At 41.0% G+C, this 15,874-nt stretch overlaps 1 long non-coding RNA gene across 1 annotated transcript in view; it reads right to left on the bottom strand.

Annotated features, from left to right (window-relative positions):
* LOC126284741 (uncharacterized) overlaps positions 1-15,874 on the bottom strand; it is a 587,812-nt gene that overhangs the window by 225,021 nt on the left and 346,917 nt on the right. The window lies entirely within an intron of this gene.

The following is a 15,874-nucleotide window of genomic DNA, read 5'->3' as shown; positions in this document are numbered from 1 at the left end:
TGGAGTATCAGCTGAGGAGAATCGATGTGGTCTCAGGAGGGAATAGTAAGACAATCATCAATGAAGACAAGTAAGAGTAACCGAGTGTCATTAAGTTCAGACAGATGATGCTGAAGGAGTAAGATTAGGACATGAGACTCTAAAACGTTATGGGCGAATTTCACTATTTCGGTTGCAAAATAAAAGACGAAAGCAGAACGAATCACGTTATAAAATACAGATTGGAAATAACAAGAAAAGCTTTGTTTAAAGTAGGAATTTGTTGAAGTCGAATATTAACTTCAGTGTTAGAAAGTATTTTCTGGAAGTACTAGTCTGGAATGTGAAGTGAAATGTGGATGAAGAACTGTGGAAATAAGAAAAGGCATTTTTTGTAATGTTGTTCTTCATATGAATGCTGAGGATACGTAAGTAGATTGGATAACTAATGAAGATAGACTGGATGGAGTAAAGTACAAAGAACTCCGCGACACGATTGCAAAAAGAAGGTGTTGGTTGGTAGGCACCACGGCATCGTCAGTTTGCTGTTGGACAGAAATATGGTTGATAAAAATTGTAGTGGAAGAGAAAGGCTTAACTTCGTAACTAGGTTCAACTTCATGTAGGTTTCGCTAGTTACGCAGACATTACAAGGCTTGCATAGCATACACTAGTGTGGAAAACAGCATCAACAAACACACAATGTACAAGACTTAAGTACTGACTAAAATGATAGTTCGATAAATAAAAGAAAGCGATGGATAATATAGTGGTTACTCCTATCAAGAGAAGAAACTTCGTTATGGTGAAGCCTAAATCACATCCTATAAAATAACAACACGTGACTACATTTTCATTCTGACTATATTAAAAATGTGTAGTATTTTTCATTGTTATGATCGATAAACGTGACGCTCATATTTGTTACATTTCATCACAAATGGACTCATTGTGTTTGAGGATAACCTCATTTGATTGACGTTTGCATTACCGCTACCCGTATTTGATGTAAATCGCTAATATCACAATCAGCAAATTGAGGACAGGGAAAATTATTCATCAGCAGATGGTATATACCGCTACTTCTGACGACTGCAAAAGAAGGCAGGTGCACCAGTTTTGAGGAATTTCATTCTTTTGCCAGTAACTGAATGAAAATGTAAAGGATTTTGTGACACACGTGTTCAGCAGTGAGATACATTTTCAGACAATGTTACTATAATCGTATTTATACGTTGAAATGAAATGGACCATTTAATAACTCTGTGGGGATTGTTTCAAAACGTTTTATCAGATTTCACAGGGCTACACATTCTGCATCAATGAAGGTAGAAACTTGGGGTAAATATTAAATTTACACTGTACTGCACCGCTTTTGTTTTCAAAAGAACGGTCCGATTTTACAGTTGTATTTATTCTATAAGCGCAGACATACAGCCTTTGGCCAACGTCTCGCAATTACTTTTAGTGTCAAAGTTACCATTTTCCATCACGAACGTTCAATGAGCCCTTCACCAGACGTACGATAAACATTCAGGTGACATTCAAACTCGTTCCACAATTTTGGGAAGATATCTCCAATTATTGTATTCACTGCTGATGCTATGCGAGGTCATCCATGAAAAACATTATAATAAAAGTTGTTTGTGGCTCAGTGACTGGATGTAAGTCCTTCAATTCGACATCAGTTCAGAGACGTGTTGTACCTAAACAGGTTCTGGATACCTACCACTCGACTCGGAATCCTGCCTACATGTCATTCTTGGCAGCTCCACACAAAGTTGACATTAAAATTAAATTAAAGGTGGTTTAAAGATTTTCGCGTCAGAACAGGCAGTCGATACCTTGACCTATTGGCTTCCAGGCACGCTCCTTACCGTGACATTAACATGTCTGACATCAGGTTGAATGACGTTCCATCCTAACTACGCTGTACGATATACACTGATCAGTTGGAACATTATAACCACGGACCTACTATCGACATAAATTCGTAGAGTCGATAGCAGCGTCACCTCACGACGAATGACCGCTATAATCCGTCCATCATAATAATAAACCTGATGTAAACAAACACAAACGCACTGATTGGTCAGAAGCAAAAGCACACGTACACTGGTGTTGTTACGCTCTTGGAAGTAGGTCCTACTTATGTATTAGATATCTTATTCCTCAGTTACATTAAATGAAACTTTAAGATATTCAAATGCATTAACAGCCGTCAACGTTTTCCTTAATCACGCTTTAGCCAAGTAGTTTTTATTTCAAAAATCGTGTGCATTCACAGCCTCTCCAGCCTTGTCCTCTGGTTGCCGCGCTGGTAATACGCAGTATGAAAATGGCTGAGGCTGCTCTCTGTTCCGTAGTGAAACACGCGAGTGAAACACGGGTAAAAGGTTCCGAGAACTAGACTGTTTTCAGTGTTTTTCATAAATTTACGGAGGGTGGTTCAAATCTTACCATTATCAATTTTTTCTCTCGTTCGATTTGAAATACCTACATCTCGTTGTTATAAAACTCATCATCATTTTTTATGAACATTGGATGCGAAATTCCTGTTTCCATTTCAAATACAAATTCTTAATTATCGATGTTTTATGAAAGTTGTTTAAATTAAGAAAACAAAATAATTTAATTTTTAGGGCAAGAACGAAAAACCAAATCCTTTTTATTTGGCCTATGTGCGTCGTTTTATACCACAGAGGTAGATAAGTACCGTAAAATCACGAAAAACAGCATCTAGCACATTATACAAATGCTGCATTTTTACATTTGGTACTGCACCATTACAATATGAGCCCAACAGAGCTGATCTGGAGCCAAGCTTCGAGATTTGGCCCGAGAAGTAACAAGACTGTTAAGGTGCCTGACGTACTGGAATTAACGCACGCAGCTTTTTCACACGTCACTGCCGAACGCTGGTGGGATATAGAACGGCTCGTCATAAAAGAAGAAGGGAAAATGCTGCGTCTGGTTGGCTTGGTGGATTCTGTTGCTGATAGACTCGTTATCAACGTTGTAAGTGACGCTTCCAGAACTGAAATGTGTTTCTCGGATTCGGATCAGGAAGGAGCTAAGATATTACCAGACGACTGACTGTAAGTAATACCTTCAGTGGCTTCAATATTTAACTGTACAGTGAAATCCGTCAATAGTCTCTTACATTACACACAGCTTATGCAGAAAAATTACCCTGTGGTTAAGTCAGCAATTTTTATCATTCCTGTTTTTAATTAGAATACTACGTTAGCTAAAAGACGATAAAATGTTTTTGTCTAGTAGTCTAAAGAGAGCGTGTTTTGGGAGATCTGCAATGTATTATTTCGTTCTGCTCAAAACTTAAATGACATTCGAAGCTGTATTGTTCCTCTGCTCGTCTCTTTTCACATGTGAACTGTAGCTGGCTACGTCACTGCTACGTCACTGCCAACTCTCTCCAGCGACCTACCAAGGCCTCATTGCTTCCATACCACGACGCGCCGCCCCTGTTATACGTGGCAAACGTGGACACACCGGCTATTACGTACGTGGCTATATTCTTCTGGCTGATCACTGCACGAGAGCACACTGAAAAGTAATTCCTCTAAATTTTTTAGCCTCTTATCAGTATCGGTTAAGGTATTACATATCATGCATATTACTCGGTCAACTTCCCTGCCTTCCTGACTCAAGCTGCAACTCTCTGTCGCTAGCGACCCTCGAGCTGCTGCAAGTTACATGGTGGAGCATAATGTAACTATATCAGTGGGTGAGAAACAGCGCGATATAATCGAGTTTCGCATCCGAAGAGTTTGTCCACACATGAGGCACCCTCCCCTTCAGCATGCCAATGTAAGGCCACACACGAGTGCTGCGACATATGGTACAACCCGACATCTTGGTTTCACTGTCATCGATCATCCTCCATACAGTTCTGACTTGGCCCATCCGACTTTCGTCTGTTTCAAAAACGTAAAGAACACTGTCAAGGACTTAATTTTGATAGTGATGAAGCAGCGCTAACGGAAGTGAGGTTTTGGCACCGTAAACAAAGTCAAATATTCTACAGTGCCGGTATCAATAAAATGGTCTGTCCTTGAGGGGAATGTGTTCGTCGCCTGAGTGACTACGTTGAGAAACTAATTTGTACACGCGAAGAATACAGAAGTATAACGTTAATAAAATTAGTTTTATTTTTAATTTTTACGTAAACTATTCAGAGGCATTACATTTTAACACGCCCTCGTAAGTTCGCCCCTTACGACCAAAGGCCTATCTATAGTTACACAAATCGTTCTAAAGAAATGCTCTTACGTGGAGGTGCCAAAGTGGTTGACCCCCATCTCCAAGCCAAGGATGAATTCTGCAAAATCAATCCTATTTTTTACTATCGTCACAAAGGTCTTGTAGCATATATAGCCCCTAATGTTCACTGTCCACCCAACCAAGCTTACACTTAAAAGTGTCTTACGGGAGCGACTGTAAATTGGAAGCGCCATTATGGGTGATTCCACTAACCACCAAGCCAACAGTCAGCTTACATTTTGACAAAGAGTTTAAAATTCATGGAGTGGCTATACGTCCCTATACGTCCACCACGGCTGATGAAAATTGAAGTGGCTTTTTTACGCGATAAAAGGCATCAGCTAGTATGCCACACCGACCAATCGTAACGCACATTAGTATTCAATAATCAATCGTTATTTAATTCGAGGAAATGTTTTTAGAAGGGAAGTAAATAAAATATTTTAGGTGGCTTCGCATACTAGCTGATACCTTTTACCCGAGAGGAAATGACATTTCAGTAGCCTCAAGCATGGCGGATTTATAGCGACACTCTCACGGTGACAATATTTCAAAATTATTAGTGAATTTCGTCTGCTGAAACGGTTATTGCGAAACGTCTTTTGTCGCTGTGTTAGCATCGCCGCGACTCGGCGCACATGGCTAACGAAATGGCGAGTGAATGAGCCATCTACATGCACCAGGCAAAGCCCGACCAGCAATTACATGAATCGACAACTTACAGCCGCCGTCAAGGTGAACTTTTAACCACGATGCGCAATTTAAAATTCACCCGAAGTTATTTTTTTCATTAGGGACGAGATATAATCTTACAATAACGGATGAATCTTCTTGAAATACCTTACAAAACCACTAACACCGAAGACGTGTGTAAGATTTTGATATCGTATCAGCTATGGAATTTTATTGTTTCGATTATAACATTTTATTCTAGTCTCAAGCAAAAGGGCAAAGCACTTTTTTTAAACCTTATGACTACGGAAACATATGGCAATGACACTGTGTGATATATGAGATATTCTAATCCATAATCTCTCTACAACAAGATGCACTTCAGCGAGAATGGTCGGACGCGGGTCCAAGCAAAGCATACCTCGCTTTATGACGTCATTCAGCTACCAGTGTAACAGGTCACATGAAATTGGGCATCGCAAAAGCCCCCACAAATATGTGGAGCGTCTGGAAAGTCAAGGTTAGCCTTTTCTTCGACTGCCAGAGCCCGCTGCTCGTTGATATCCTTGAACACGGCGTCACAATTAACGCACAGCGATACGTGGTCACTATGCAGAAACTGAAGCGTATCATCAAGTCTAAACGCCCAGAAATAGTGATGTACAGCGTCATTCTGTTGCAGGATAATGCCTGCCCTCATGCTTCAAAGGTTTTTCCAGCTACGTTGCAGGAGCTTCGCTGCAAAGACCTTACACATTCTCGATACAACACCGTCATTTCCCCATGTAATTTCCTCATTTTGACGCCTTGTAGAGAGGCATTGGCCCCCGTCGATTTGCTTTGGACGAAGAGGTGCACATCTAGGTAAATCACGCTTCCGCAGGAAACCGCAAACATATTTCCATGTAGCTGAGACTGTCTTGTCTCATAGTGGGATAATGTATAAACATATATGGCCATTAGTTCTGAAATAAGAAATAGTTTATTTACTTTTTTCTCATGTCTATCGTTTTCATTTAACTGCCCTTTATAGTAAGTGGGCGCATGCTGGCAAGTTCTTTGTAAATTTGACTCGATTTTGTATTTACAGCAAAAATATCACATATCCTCTTAATCTGTGAAGTTTCTTTCAGTTTTCTCCTATCCTTGTGGCTGCTTCTCGTTTTCTGTGTTGTCATTATATATGATAATAAATTAAACGTATCATTACAGCAAACAAATTACAAATATGTAAACCTTCTTTACAACACTAAATCATACGATACTATGTGTATTATTTATGACTATGTAATTGGGCCGTAGGTATCTGATTATCAGCTTAATTAACCCTTTCGATGCTGTGGGCGTGAATACGCGTCCGATTGCGCCGGTTCTCAGGTTTTCCTATCGTACAATGGCCGTCTGAATGCGTCCTGAGCCACCGACCTCTCACTGCTGCGGACGAGTTGCTGCCATATCTCGGTGAATAAAAGGGATAGAATATTTATCATACGACACATATGTTTCATTGCTTCCCATAGTTTTCGAGGAACTGCGTTTCGGTATCTTCAATCTGTAATGAGAAATGACGGTATTATGACGCCACGATTCGCGACGCACAAGCACGTGAATGGACGCTTCGAGAGACCGTCCATCGGCTATAAGACCCAATAACTCTCCATTTTAGATAAACTTTCCATATCTTATCTACATTTCGTTTAGTGCAATGTATGAGCTGAAATAAACCACACAAAAAAGTTTACGTGATGCATTTTCCTCCCTGAAATTTTTTTAAATTACGAGCGATGTTTTACTTAATGTTTTTCAGCACAATAACTATGAAGGTGAAGAATCAGTACTTAATATGTGCAAAAAATCAAATTTTTTACCTAATAGCTTACTTAAAAACGATGATAAGTGTTACATAGCCATCGGCAAATTTCCATGAACGGAACTGGGTGCATTACGGCCGATCGCCATCGGATATAACACCCAAAAACTCGAGAACGCACTGAGAAATCGTTCTGCTAATGTCAAATAAAATTTCGATATCTTATCTACATTTAATTCACTGCAGTCTATGAGCTAGGTCAATCATTCACAAAGATTACACAGTACGTATTGTTTAAACTTTCTTGCTATGTTTTGTTTATTTAACGCTTATTTATCGAGTGAAGGTACCAGACTGTAAGACGTGCAAGAATGAAATTTTTTCACATGATAGTTTTCGAAATATTGGATGAGAAGTGTTTCATGTCGGCCGGAATGCCATCGTTCAGCACGGACACCAGCATTTGGCGAGCAGTACAGAGCCGCCTCGGTGCGGAATGCAAAGAGCACGTTGTAACAGCGAAAGGCTTAAAGAGCAGCTTTATCAGATTCAAGAATGAATAAACGGATTGCTGTAAGATTGACTAGTGTTCCCCAACCAATGGTTGTAGTGCTCCAGCCACCTCCACCTCCCACCGTACCGCGCCTCCTCAACAGAGACACGGAAGCGCCGTGTAGACCGGGATTAGCGGGTGGGCGGCCAGACAGATATTGTGCTGTCCATCGCGCCGCCGCCTCCGCCACCGCCGCCGCCTCCGCCACCGCCGCCGCCTCTCACACGCGCGACACGCGCCGCCCCCGCAATATTGTCGCGTCAGCGGGGGCCCAGCGTAATTACAGCTCTGTCTAGAGGCGCCACCAGCGGCGTGTCCGCACCGCCCAGCAGGAAGTGAGGCTGCGCACGGCTCACCACAGCCCAGGACCTGGCCAGCCACCCAGGAACACCATCAGCGCTCTATCCGTATTACATGCGAGTCCAGAACCAAATCTCCAGGCTTACCTCCACCCTCCTAGGACTACTGCAAATCGTTCATCATTTTTGTACTTCCTGTAATTTTATCCGTCAGGAAGATGTTATATGAATTAGGAGTATGAGAATCTTTACTTCCGAAGATGCCAACCTCCCAGAAATCATTAAAACTGGTGTACTTCGCCTTGGGTCTCCCTACCCCTAGACGATCTGATTCAATTTGTTTCTTATGTCATTCGTCTTCTGACTGAACTGATGCAACCTCTCCGCCTCGGAGTAGCACACAGATCGACACTAATCGATTTCTTTAACCGTGTGAGAGCACAAGATCGAAAATGTATGTGTTACTGTGTCTTTACTAGACTCGCGACTACGTGTTTACCTTCATTGTGCAGACGGCAGTCGGGTTCGAGGAGGAGTCGTGTGCTGGAGGGACTGTAGACTATGTTTCCGCTCGTGGGTAAGATGTGCTATTTGGTCATATCGCTCCCTGTTGTGGCCGAGCGGGAAGCTTCTACTTGGACTCCTTCTCTGTAGTGCGTTTCTTGTAGCCGGGGCCTGGCTGTTAAATGTCACAAGTGCCTTGAGGTAACTTGCCTGTGAACGCCTGGAGAAAAACTAACAATTTTCGTAAAGTTTACGTAGCTCTAATTAAGAAACGTGAACTCTTAGTAGAATAAAATTTGCAGGACTGTACGAATACTTCTTGCTCAACATTTTGGTGTGCAATTAATCGCTTTATTTCTCTTATTGGTTATATTATAATTTTTTGTTAAGATCAGTAAATTACATGTCCTCATTGGCTGCCAGTACTTGGAAGTAATTGACGGAGTATCTTACTTAGATGCTTGAAATCTTACATATGCAATAATAACACATTCACCTAAAAGTTAGGCTATATTTGTGTTATTTCATTCACAGCTTTATTTTTTGTAGAAATATTTACTTCTAATAACCAAAACTTAAACTTACTTTTCTATATCTAATCATTATGTACTTTTCTTCCTGTTGATATTGCTTAGCGTGTGTCGTCTACTTCACTTAAAATAGCATTCTGAAACACTTAAAATAATTTCAAACTTCTAGTTGAAATAGATTTTCTGTGCATAAAGCAAAGACGTCAGAAAATTTAATTCTCAGGAAATTCAATTCAAAGATATATTCGATCTATAGGTCACCTCTGTTCTTACTAATACATTCCAGATGTATAATCCTCTTTTTTGTATGTTCCCTATCTTCTCTCTTCCCTTCCTTCTTTCTACCTGTTATTATGCCCTCTTCAGTTTCCTAAAACACTCTCTTTTCAGCTTTGGCCACTGCTGTTAAATCAACTCCCACCAGTGATTACAACTTTCTCAACCCAGAATACACTCTTAGCAACTATAAAACTTCGCACCATAATCAAAACATAGTAACTTTCTACAATCACAAAGTAGCAACAACTCAAACTACAGAACTGTTCATAAGCGAAAGCAACGCTTGAAAACCAAGTATCTACAAGGCACAACGTAAGAACATCTCGAAGCACATCTTCTTATAGAACTTACGACTTGACATACATTGTATAGTATACTCTTCTAATGCGGGAGCCTAATGACAACATTTGACGTGTGAAGACAGTAGAAACATTGGTTTTGCTTCATACCGCGAGATTTTTAAGTTAGTAAGTAAGTTCCTGATATCCAATTCACTTCTTTTAACTATAATTTTCTCCAAAATACTCTAAGCATTGTTTTAAGACAAGAACAACAACGTCAAGGTTATATTGTGGATTCACAAGCAAATAATCTTAAGAAGGAAGTGAGCCCGAGATTTTTAACATTCGCACACCACCCTGACAGTTGTGAAATCATTGTTCCGGGACAGTCGCTGAGGAAAGCTATTTTAGAGAGAACCCTAAGTTAAATGTTGCCCTTTCGGATTTTCCCGGAGATTGGCATTGAACTTTAATTTATTGCTGTCAGCCATGGCTGATATTTTGTGTTTGTATTCAGCAGTTTCATTTATCCTAAGTGATAAAACGTAGTGATATTCCTCTCAGTCGCTTATTATGAATACCTCCGCTGTGGAACCATTTTATTACAATTGTTGTTTGCTGTTCTTAAGCTATGTTTTATTCGGGAACGCAAAAGCACGAAACTGCTAACAACATTCGACCGTAACTATTTTGATTCCATAATGTCGTACTTGCACATCTGCCGTGCTTTTAGTGGGTAGGGGTGATTTCTATTCAAATGTATGTTTTTTATAAGTTTAAATGCTCATTTTGATTCTGCCCCTTTGTGTATGTTACACACTTTTTCATCGTTTGTTATCCCATTCATTTATTGTTACCATTCGAAGGCGTCAGTGGACAGGTTATGCCAACGCCAGTTAAACAGAGCTCTACTACATTTACTGTCTTGAAACAAAAGCAATTAATTTACAAAGATAGCTACAGTATTTTATTGTTTTCAAATAATTAATAATCTCACTGATATTTGAGGTAGAGATTGCTGGTCAATTCAGGTACCTGAAGCTTGTAAGTGTCATTAAATTCATTCATATTTCTTTTTTACTGTTGAATTGAGTAATGCTCCTTCATGATGAAATGTGTAAACGTGCCTTCAAATAACTTTGTTTATTATTTGGTAGAAGAAGAAGTTATTAACAGGCTTTGTGCTAATATCCTCTTTAAAATATAATTCCCGGAATCTTACCACCTTCCAACCACCCTCCCTCCACCCTCCCCTGTTAGTGATACAACCAAGATTTTCCACTGCAGTTAATGCGCTGCACCGTTCTATTACCTGATACAAAACTGTTGAATCTGCCCGAACCATTAGTTAACGTATTGTCTGTTGGTTTTTGTCTTGGTATCTTCCGTCAATGTTTGTTTAGTAATTCTTTTCTGGGGATTCCCTAGCACTAGTGGCTGACAGCTCGGCAGCAGCGAATGTGCTCTCGCCGTCAGTCAGGCACTATCCTAGACGACGAGATTCGTTTCCGTATACTCACGTAGGCCTAAACTACTTCAGGTCCATACAGTGAGTAATGGAAGTAATTACAACAATGAAACTAATACTGTGTCTTCCCAACCGGATGCACAGAAAATGTCATCAGCTAGAACATTATTACCGCCAACCTAATAGATTTTCCACCTTTGGCACAGATAACAGCGGCGACGCGTCGTAGCATGAAAGCAATGAGGCGTTGGTAGGAGATCCCTGGAGGCAGCTGGTATCACATATGCGCACACAAATTATCTAATTCCCGTAAATTCCGGAGGACGGTGGGGAGGGGGGGGGGGGGGGGCATGAGCTCTGATGCCGCGTTCAGTCTCATCCAAGATGCTTTTGACCAGGTTCAGATATGGCGAGATGGGTTAGGGAAGAGAGGGGGGCAGCACATGAGTTGGAGTTCGCCACTGTCTTCCTCGAAACACTCCATCACACACCTGGCATTGTGACGTGGTGGCTTATGTTGCTGAAAATGCCACTGCAGCCTAGAAACATGATCGTCATGAAGAGGTGGACGTGGTCTGCAACCAGTGTACAATAATCCTTGGCCGTCATAGCACCTTGCACGAGCTCCACTGGACCCACGGATGTTCACGTGAGTGTTCCCCAGAACTTAATGGAGCCGCCGGCAGCTTGCCTCCGTCCCGCAGCCTAGGTGTCAAGGAGTTGTTATCTGGAAGACGACGGATTCACGCTCTCTCATCGGCATGATAACGGAGGTATCGGGATTCATCATACCATGCAATACTCTGACTCTGCGCCAATGTCTACCGTCATCGGTGAAGTGCCCATTTCAGTCGTGGTTGACACATGCATTGGCCGTCGGTTGCAGAGGCCCACCGTTAGGAGTGTTGGATGCATTCCGTGAACACACTTGTACTCTGCCCAGCATTAAAGTCTGATAGTTCCGCCACAGTACACCGCCTGTCCTCTTTTACTAATCTGCTTAACCTACGACGTACGACATCTGGCCGTTCAATACCGAGACGTCTGGACGTGATTTCACTTTGGTTACGCCACGTGCTGAAGATACTCAGTACAGCACTCCTCGAATACCCGACAAGTCGTGAAGTTTTCAAAATACTCGTGGCGAGCCTCCGAGCCATCACAATATTCCCTCAGTCTGTCTTAGATAGATCGCACACCTTCCCATTCGCCACACGGACAGCGCTCTCACTGATACTACATGCGCTTTATGTGTCTCTAACTAGCAAAATTTCTTCGACAGGTGATGATGCTATCGCCTGAACAGGTTTATGTCGATAGTAGGTAGGTGGTCGTGATGTTATGTTTGATCTTTGTACGAAGTGTGAAAGTGCCGAGGGCGTTTAAAAACTGCAAATGGCAGTCTTATGACTGAACAACAACATTCGTGCCCACCTGAAGAAGCAGATGTGCAGTTTAAGAAACGAATGCATAACAACATGAAAAAAGACGGCGAAGGTAAGATAATCTATGTTTCCTAATTTCTGAAGACGAATATAAAGATCTGAAAGCTGAGGGACTATATTTCTGTGCAAAAACGTCAGTTTGCGAGAGTTCAAGATTGTATTGCCTAAAGCAACAACGGAAGCTATTGGGAAGAGCCAGAACACTGGCAGTTGTTCGGAGACTGAACAGGGTAAAATAGTTTGGAATTAACTAAAGTCAGTTTCATTTGGGAAACTGACAATTGGTATGTGCCTGACGATAGAAACATTGTGTTTGATTGCGAAAAAGCGTAGCAAAACTTCTGTGAAAATGGAAGTGTTCCTATGGATGGGACATTTGACGGTTGTCCCAAACAATTCGTATAATAATGCAACATGCACGCTTACATCGTAAGCAAGGAAGCAGAGACGAAGGTATTTCATGTTTATTTACATCGCTCCTTAAGTCTAAATACATAAGAAAAAATATATTTTATGGATTGAAAAATAAGATTTCTGGGTGGTCACTAGAAACAGTAGTGTTAGAGTTTGAAATGGGTGGAATTTACGTTATGAAAACAGTCTCACCCGAAAGATCCCTTGCCGACTGCAATATTTCTAATTCAACCAATGCGTGTGGAAGAAAATGCTAGAATTGGGTTTAACAGAGGAATTCAGGGATAAAGAATAAGTTAGATTGTTTTGACGTATGTGTGCTGCAGTGATACATCTTCCACCAAATATGTAAATAATGGAGAAAATACCCAATGGCGAAGACTGTATTGTCAGTCAGTGGGTGGAAAATTGTAGTACACCGACCGAAATATGAAATCTTTTTAACCACCGGCACAGGACCACGAATGATGTCGAAAATTGGCATAGAAAACTAAACTCTTCAGTGAATCAAAGGCTTCTGAACGTATATTATCTGATAAGAAAGCATATAATATGCTGCATTTGGAATTAAAAAAAGAGTCCGTTGGCCTGCCTCCTCAAAAACTTAGAGAAAGGTACTTGGATCTTGATATAAGGTTAAAAGACTTCATAGGAGTATATAATGACACGAGAATTTAAGAATTAGTTTAAAATCTTTGGCTTTTCGTCATAAAACTAAGTGAAAAATTAAAATTCATAACATAACACAAGTACTGTAATCAGTTGCGGCAGTAATACTGTATGCAAAAAACATAAATACAACATGATTTAAACAAATTTTGGAGATGCTTATGTGCAATGTTCATAGCCAGTCTAGATAAAATGCAAGGAAATGCTAATTAATACATAGTCGGTAAAGCCTCCCCCACTTTTGCGGCTTCCTTTGTCGATCGGGAAACTCACAGCTGTAATATCTGCTGTCGGAATCACCACGCTGACATCATGGCCCGCAAAGGCCGCGATACTCCGCGGTTTTCTCCCCATGTTACCTGCAGGGGCCTTTCGTTGCTGCAGGAGAGTCCACGATGCTCTTATCTTGGAAGTTTCGTCTTTTTTGCTAAAGCTATTGTCATGTTTCTGAATTTCAATGGCTTCCCTGAACAAAATTAAGTGGTAACTCGTTTCCACAGCGAGATTCAGAGCACCTGATAATTTCATTACGCGTTCTGTCTCGCACAGCACGTGCTCAACCACTGCCGATTTCTTCGCCTCTCCTGACACGGTTACTGGTCGGTGACACTCTTACTGACATATCGTCCCGTCGTTTCAACATAATACGTTTCCATACTTACTCTGTAAGCGATATATTCACGAAATTTCGAATGACTCCCTTTCTCCTTTGCCGAACTGAGACATTCCCTGATTTTAATGGTTGGTTTGCACAATATACGGTCGCTTGTGTCCGTTATGCCGTTGATGTTTGGTAGAAATGCCGTATCTGATATTTCTTCTAATATTTCCGGGACGAAATTCAGAAGCTAGACAATATCCTCAACGAGAAAGAAGAACGTCTCAAGAAAAACCGATCCTAGATTCCAGATCTGCAGAGAACGACGTTATTCTCTGATGTCCCAATACATGACCTACCACCGTGTCGATACTTCACTGAATGTTTTAAGCTTGTTGTTTTCTTCACAGTTTCTACGAAGGCTATCCGCATGGCTGATCAAGTTAGTCCACTCCAATATTAACATCCTTCCGCAGCTTCACCGTCCGAAACGTTTCGTTCTTTTTTCCAGTTTCCACAGTTCAAGATGGACAGCCATTAACTGCTGCATTCCAGACGTTCATTTCCAAAAAGCATTTCACCAGACTAAATCTTTTAGTGAATAATTGCCTCCCTGAATGTGTTATTCTGTCTCTTAGACTCTCTTCGCTTCGTCAGTCGTGCGACACCTGACCTGTAAAGCAACAAACATCCTTCACTTTGCCTACTACATGACTGCAAATTTTGTTGTTAAATTTATCGCTATTCTCATTTCTTCTTGTCCACAATACTGTTGGCTTAAGTTATTGCATTGCTAGTCCATTCTCTGTGCACATGATAGTTCCTGCAATATAGTTCGAACAAGATCGATTTCGTTGTTTGTGTGTGTTACTGTGGGGAGAAATAATCTTGCATGGGCGTACTGACCTCCAAATCTTTGAAAACGCAATGCTCACAGGTCGACGTTATCGTGGCAATGTAATCCTTCCCCACGTCCGACTTTTGAGAGGTGCTTTCTGTACTGACTTCATTTTTATGGATGACAATGAGCGACCGTATCGAACTGTCTAAGTGGATGAGATCTTGGAATGTTCTGCAACTGGACTAGCCGGTTTCTCCGGCTTTAACTGTATCATCGAGCATGTGTGAGAGTCCTTCTTGCGGAAACGTACCGCAGCACATCCACATCCACCAGCGAATGACCGGCATTTGTCAACCATGCTGGTGAATTAATGGAACACCCTCATCCTATCACAACAACTCACGCTCAATCTTGCAGCCAACAAGAGAGCGTCTTGCAGAGCACACATTACCATCTGTGGTGATCTCACACGATATTGAGTTTCACTGCCCGCCTTTTGTAATATCCAGGGAACCACCATAAATGGCTGTGACTTCAGTGTCATTATTATCCGAAAGTGAATTATAGGTGGCAACTGGCTTCATTAAGTCTGACTTGAGTTGATGGTTTCGTCAGTACTAATCCTCACAGCGTGTTGGAACACGCATTAGGCCATTCAGATAACATGGGATATTCAATCTTGAAGTAATTTTGTGATAGTGACTCATGCCTTTCATTACTGAATCCCGTACCCTGATTTCAATTTTTAGCGTTAAGAATTCTGAACTTAATAAGTCAGTAGTGCTATTCTAATACAATTTTTATATAAATATTTTTACGCAGAAATACACCTGAGGATATACCTGCATGGTACGAAACCGGTTGAACCAGTCTCTGAGCCATTACAATTATAAAGCTAACGCAGCAAATTGCCCTCCTAATCAATGTAACTATCATTTAAGAACCTCAAAATATTTTAATTTGTTTGAGTTTGTTTGTCAGTATGTATATAGTATTTGAAATGTAATTTCTGTTCGTCTCATTGCGCATTCTTTTTCAGTTACCTTCCATACTCTTACTATGTATAGCCCACACTTCATCGAGTTGTGTCACTAGACATGCGGAAGTTACTTTCATCCTTAAATTTAGCTCGCCACTCTATTTACAAGCGCTGGAACTTTAATAGTGGCAACTACTTATTTATAGGTCGTACAAAATAGATACGTGTTTCAAAGTTTTACTGACCTTCGAAGCAGTCACCAGCATTGT

Source organism: Schistocerca gregaria, chromosome 8, assembly GCF_023897955.1.
Source record: "Schistocerca gregaria isolate iqSchGreg1 chromosome 8, iqSchGreg1.2, whole genome shotgun sequence".
NCBI lineage: Eukaryota > Metazoa > Arthropoda > Insecta > Orthoptera > Acrididae > Schistocerca > Schistocerca gregaria.
Note: the sequence above shows the minus strand (reverse complement) of the source record. Positions and strands in the feature narration are given on the sequence as shown.